This window comes from Rhipicephalus microplus, unplaced genomic scaffold (genome assembly GCF_043290135.1).
Source record: "Rhipicephalus microplus isolate Deutch F79 unplaced genomic scaffold, USDA_Rmic scaffold_22, whole genome shotgun sequence".
Lineage (NCBI taxonomy): Eukaryota > Metazoa > Arthropoda > Arachnida > Ixodida > Ixodidae > Rhipicephalus > Rhipicephalus microplus.
This window is the reverse complement of record NW_027464595.1, coordinates 5,447,653-5,454,679: the sequence shown is the minus strand read 5'-3', so window position 1 is coordinate 5,454,679 and position 7,027 is coordinate 5,447,653.

Here is a 7,027-nt window from a genome sequence, read left to right as displayed (position 1 = left end):
CTCCGTAATCATGAGTTGCAATTCGTCCCTCGAGTTACTCAGCAATCCAATGTCATCGGCGAAGCGCAGGTTACTAAGGTATTCTCCATTGACTCTTATCCCTAACTGTTCTCATTCTAGCCTTCTGAAAACCTCCTGTAAGCACGCAGTAAATAGCATTGGGGAAATTGTGTCCCCCTGCCTTACACCCTTCTTGATTGGTATTCTATTGCTTTCTTCATGAAGCACTATGGTAGCAGTTGATCCCCTGTATATTTCTTCCAGAATGTTTATTTATACTTCATATACGCCCTGATTCCGCAGTGTTTGCATTACGGCTGATATTTCTACTGAATCAAACGCCTTCTCGTAATCTATGAAGGCTATGTATAGTGGTTGGTTATACTCTTAGCATTTCTATATTGCCTGATTGATAGTATGATTGTGGTCAATTGATTAGTAGCCTGTTCGAAATCTAGCTTGTTCCTTTGGTTGATTGAATTTTAATGTTTTCTTTACTCTGTTAGCAACTACCTTTGTAAATAGCTTGTATACTACAGAGAGCAAGCTGATCGGCCTGTAATTCTTCAAGTTTTTGTCATCTCCTTTCTTATGTATTAAGATGATGTTAGCGTTCTTCGAAGACTCTGGTACTCTTCCCGTCAGGAGACACCTCGTAAACAGGGTGACTAGTTTTTCTAACACAATCTGTCCTCCATCTTTCAGCAGATCTGATGTTACCTGAGTCTCACCATCATCTTTGCCCCTTTGCATGCTCTCCAAAGCTTTTCTGACTTCTTCTATCATTACTGGTAGGGTGTAATCTGGGTTACTGCTAGTTCTTATAGTATTAAGGTCGTGGTTGTCTCGGCTACTGTACAGATCTCTGTAAAACTCCTCCGCTATTTTAACTATCCTATCCATATTGGTAGTTATTTTGCCGTCTTTGTCCCTTAGTGCATACATCCGACTTTTGCCTATTCCAAGTTTCCTCTTCAATGCTTTGACACTTCCTCCCTTTTTCAGAGCGTGTTCGCTTCTCTTCATGTTATACCTTTTTACATTGCATACCTTACGTCTATTATTCAACTTCGAAAGCTCTGCCAGTTCTATTTTGTCTGTTGTACTTGACACTTTCATGATTTGACGCTTCTTAATTAGGTTCTTCGTTTCCTGAGAAAGCTTGCCAGTGTCCTGTCTAATTACTATGCCTCCAACTTCCATGGCACACTCGCCAGATTATCATTCATTGTATCTACGCTAAGGTTGGTTTCCTCACTAAGAGCCGAGTACCTGTTCTGCAGCTACACTCTGAATTCCTGTACTTTCCCTCTCAGTGATAGCTGATTGATTGGCTTCTTGCGTATTAGTTTCTGTCGTTCCTTCTTCAAGTCTAGGCGAATTCGAGACCGTATTATTCTATGGTCACTGCATCGTACCTTGCCAATCACTTCCACATCCTGCACGATTCCAGGGTGTGCACTCAATATAAAGTCTATTTTGTTCTTATTTTCGCCTTTAGGGCTCCTCCATGTCGACTTGCGGTTTTCTCGTTTTCGGTAGAAGGTATTCAAAATCCGTTAATAATTGCGTTCTGCGAAGTCTACTAGTAGCTCTCCTCTGGCGTTTCTAGTACGGGTGACACACGCTCAGCAGCAGTGGCACCGAAAGGCCTGTTCGCGGTATCCCTAACGTGACCGTCTTCCAACTTGCAGGAATCGACGCGCAGGAGCTTCACTGGAGCAGGATACGAACGAACACGCGACGACCAAAGGACCACGTGCTGACCTACGTCATCAAGGACCATCTTCAAAAGCAGTGAACATTGAGCGCAATAGCACACACGCTCAGCAGCAGTGGCACCGAAAGGCCTGTTCGCGGTATCCCTAACGTGACCGTCTTCCAACTTGCAGGTTGGTGCTTGACTTTATTCTTTTACACTGTTTTAAACGTTAGCGAGAGACCTGGTTGTCGCTGCTGCTGAACGAAATGGCAAAAAACTGCGTTGCCTGTCACAAGTGTATCCCAACTGATTCTGTATATTTATCATGTTCAGAGTGCAATTATGAGTATCATCTCGGCTCATGCTCAGGCGTAACCGAAAGCGCATACAAAAAGAAATCGTGTGAGGCCAGAACTTCTTGGAAATGTCCGACTTGCAGAACTGCGAATATTCGAGGCGGCCCGAGTAATGCAAAAGAAAAAATGGACCGTGAAATAGACCTTGCTAACGAAATTGCTGAAATACACGGTAAACTGAACATACTACTGACAATCAAAGAGAAAGTGGACGCTCTAGAAGGCATTATTGCCACCATTGATACCATTGAACAGTCCGTACAAGCAATATCCGATAAGTACGATGAAGTAATAGCACAAATGAAAAAACAAGGTGCAGATATAGACTGCCTAAAGACACGAGTGAAAAAGCTTGAAGAACGCGTGGAAGAGCAGAAAATTGACAAACTCAAGCAAGAAATGAACGATCTAGACCAATACGGCAGAAGACTAAACCTTGAAATTCACGGGCTTCCGCAACAAATGAATGAAAATGTTCTCGAAAAATTGAACATACTGGCAAATGACTTAAAGCTGCCTAGGCTATCAGAATCGGATGTAGAAGCCGCCCATAGGCTTCCGAAAAGAGCAGGGCAAGACGAGGCTGATAAGCCCGCCCCTATATTGGTACGCTTCACGTCTCGACTGACGCGAGATATCTGGCTCAAACAGCGACAAGAACTAAGGAAATCAAAGTCCAAGATCTTTTTCAATGAAAACTTAACTGCACAGAACAAAATGCTGTTCTGGCTGATGAGGTGTAAAGCCCGTGAGCTGCATTATCAGTTTTTTTTGGGTTAAGAATGGGAAAATGTTCATGCGACGAAGCCCACGTCATCAAATTGTTAACATACGAACTGCTGAAGATCTAGAAGGGCTACGGAACCAAAAACAAAAGCTAGAAAGTTCCTTTTCTGGCCGACTTAATTCATGGCTTTTTTCCCACAGTCGCAGAATTATTATGATGCCTTTTTTTTCGGCAATTAAAAGCTACACGAAACGTCAAACACCTATCCTTGTTAAATCTAATTGCCCGTAGTCTAAGGCATAAACAAGAATCTATAAGCCTTTTTTTCGATACACTCGAACATAATTTCGATATCTTGACATTCACAGAAACCTGGTTTTCCGGTGATAACCCTGATGTACATTTCGCTGGATACAAATGTATTCAAATATCACGAGAGAACAGAAGAGGAGGTGGTCTGGCGATTTATATTAAAAACTCCCTCCAATATGAAAATACTTTGGAATACTCCCATATTGAACTTGACTATGAATGTTTAATGATCAAATGCATGGGCACAATTGTCGTCCTCATGTACAGACCCCCTTCTGGTTCTGTTACTGTGTTTCTTAATTATCTTGAAAGTGTTCTAGAATACTGTTGTCAATCTGGATTTCCTGCGATTTTCTGTGGTGACTTTATTATCGACTTATTGGCAACAACATCTAATAGGCAAAATCTCATTGATATTTTCTGCTCTTTTGGGTATCGAAACGTAATTAACATGCCAACAAGAATTACAGACATATCTGAAACGCTACTCGACTTATGTTTTACATTTTACAAACTATCAGCCATGTGAATGCGACGCAGGTGTACTGATAGCAGACTTAAGCAACCACTTGCCCTTCTTTATTTTCTTCAAGACATACTTATCAAGACATGACCAAACTATTCAGAATACAACCATTAAATGCAGAATATTATCTGCGGATAAGATTGCGATTTTTCAACACTTAGTTGAAGGTACAGATTGGAACTCTGTGACAGCGATCAAAGATCCAGTTGCTTCGTACCGCCTCTTTCTAAACACTATCAAAGGTCTCTATGACTTTGCATTTCCTAAGACAACGATTAGAAAAACCCGTAGGTCTAGAAAACCATGGATAGATTCACAACTTTTAAAAAGAATAAAAGAGCGTGATAATCTGTTTAGTGTATTTATCAGAACAAAAAACTTGGACACATTAGCTACATACAAAAAAATTAGAAATAAACTTGGCACTGATATTAAACAAGCGCGTTTTGCGTACTACGAAAATATGTTTGCTGGTATATCGAACGACTCCAGGAAAGTTTGGAAAAAGGTCAATGACCTTATGTGCAAAGATGATAAATCGGTTGTATCGGAGCTTGTGATTGACGGTGAACCATGCTCAGGTCCGCCACTTGCAGATAGGTTCAATGAACACTTCCTTAGAGTTGGTGATTGTGGGACTACTGCTGGGGAGATAAGCAATCATACTTATGTAACTAGCAACATTTCATCCTCTGTTTTCTTGTTTCCCACATCCGAGTCCGAAATATACAAACTGTTGCAAAAATTAAAAAATAATTGTGAATGTGGCGTGGATGACTTAAAACCCCAGCCTATTAAAGCAGTTGCCCATACCATAAGTAAGCCGCTTTCACATATCGCTAACACAATTCTTAGTTCAGGTATTTTTCCTGATGAGCTAAAGATTGCGAAAGTATCTGGCATCTTGAAAGGCGGTAATAAAAATGACCTTAATATCTATAGGCCTATCTCATTATTACCTATATTCTCTAAAATATTTGAGCAAGTTATCAACCTACGACTTTCAAATTACTTATTGCAAGAAAATGTGATAATACAACAACAATATGGCTTCCAAAAGAAAAAATCTACTGAAACAGCACTACTGGATAATAAATAAAAAATACTTGACAATTTTGAACATAAATTACTTACCATAGGGATTTTTCTCGACTTCAAAAAAGCGTTCGATTCGGTTAAGCACCATATTTTATTACGGAAACTCCCTTCATATGGAATTAGAGGAAAGGCTCTAGAACTTATAAAAAGTTAGCTAAGCAATGGGCAACAGTACACCAGTCTCGGCGACACTAAATCAAACGTAGGTAATATCATTTGTGGCGTTCCACAAGGATCAATCTTAGGGCCTTTGCTATTCTTGATTCATATCAATGATCTACCTAACATACCGCTAACACCCGATGTTGTTCTCTACGCGGATGACACCAATATATTCTTCGCCGGTAATTCCCTCAGTCACCTTGAACAACACGCAAACCTGTGGCTGACACATCTATCCGACTGGCTTAAGTGTAATAGATTTGAATTAAACACCAAAAAAACAAAATATGTTTTATTCTGCCCACGCAATAAGGCTATCACAAGCGAGCCTACAATAAAATTTGAAGGGCAAAAAATTGAACGTGTCACAGCGCATAAATTTCTTGAGATACTTTTTCAAGAACACTTAGACTGGTCCTTACACACCAACCACGTTCGTACCAAGATTTCCATATCCACGGGTATAATCTGCAAATTGCGACAACTCCTCCCTCAGTGGTTGAAAAAACAACTATATTATTCCCTTTGAAAAAGGGTTTATTGACGACTGTTGTGACGGTGGTCCTACGAAGAAACACGATCGTGCAAGAGCAACGGTCAAGCAGATGCCGGCGATGATCAGCACGAGCCGAGCGAGCGAACCCCAGCACCCAGTACCCAAGCGGTGGCGATGTTGCTTGCCAACGACGCTCTTTCTTCTTCACAATTTGCCCCCGCCGAAAAAGAGCCATCCTGGCGACCTAAGAGTCTGGAGGCAGAGGGCTATATATGGCTTAAGGCGGGCGACGTGGACGATGTCACGTCCACGCCGGCGCATGTCGTCAGATGGGGAAAGTGGCTCGATAAGAAAATTCACCGGCAAGGTTTGCTCCAAAACGCGGTATGGGCCCTCGTACTTTGGAACGAGTTTTGAGGAAATGCCGGGGGTTTGGTAAGGAACAGCCAGCCATACAAGTGATCCCGGGGAATAGCTGGGGCTTTGTGAAGAGTCGACGTTGTTTTCTTTCTGGCGCTGTTGTTCTCGAGACGTAAAGGTGCGTGCGAGTTCACGGCACTCTTCCGCATTTCGGGCAGCTTCGGACACAGATGGGCATTCGGATGCGTCAGGACGGTATGGAAGGAGAGTATCGATGGTGTGGGATGGTTCGCGTCCATAAAGAAGAAAGAAAGGTGAAAATCCAGTGGTAGACTGTGCCGCGGTGTTATTTATATGCGAACGTAATGAATGGAAAAATGCGATCCCAGTTAGTATTATCGGATGTCACATACATGGCGAGCATATCGCCAAGGGTGCGGTTAAATCTTTCCGAGAGCCCGTTAGTCTGCGGGTGGTATGCCGTGGTCTTGCGATGAACAACATGGCATTCAGAAAGCAGAGACGTGACGACTTCTGATAGGAAGGCTCGACCTCGATTGCTTAGTAGTTCTCGAGTTGCACCATGTCGCAATATGAAGCGATGAAGGATGAAGGATGCTACGTCCCGCGCAGTGGCACTTGGAAGGGCGGCGGTCTCAGCGTAGCGTGTTAAATGGTCCACAGCGACTATAATCCACCGATTTTCATCTGATGTTGTCGGTAGAGGGCCATAGAGATCAATTCCGATCTGATCGAAAGGTTTGGCAGGGCACGGAAGCGGTTGAAGCGCACCGGACGAGTGGAAAGGCGGTGATTTGCGACGTTGACAGTCAGGACAGCCCATAACGAATTTTCGAACGAAATTATAAATTCCGCGCCAGTAGAAGCGTTGGCGAATGCGTTCGTAAGCTTTGAAAACTCCGGCATGACCACATTGGGGATCGTCGTGAAAGGAGGCGTAGATTTGTGATCGCAAGCTGCGCGGGACAACCAAGAGCCACTTACGACCTTCGGGGGCGTAGTTGCGTCGGTGTAGTAGCCGATCACGAATGGCGAAATGAGCAGCTTGATGTCGGAGAGATCGTGGTACCGCAGTGGTTGACGATCCAGAAAGACAGTTAAAAAGAGAAGTGATCCACGGGTCCTTGTGTTGTTCACTGGTAAAAGAGTCGAGGTCGAGAGATGCGATGGAGATACCCGTGGTTCCGCAGGCCGAGTCGGGAGGTAAAGGCGAACGCGACAGGGCGTCGGCGTCAGAATGCTTGCGTCCGCTGCGATAGATGACACG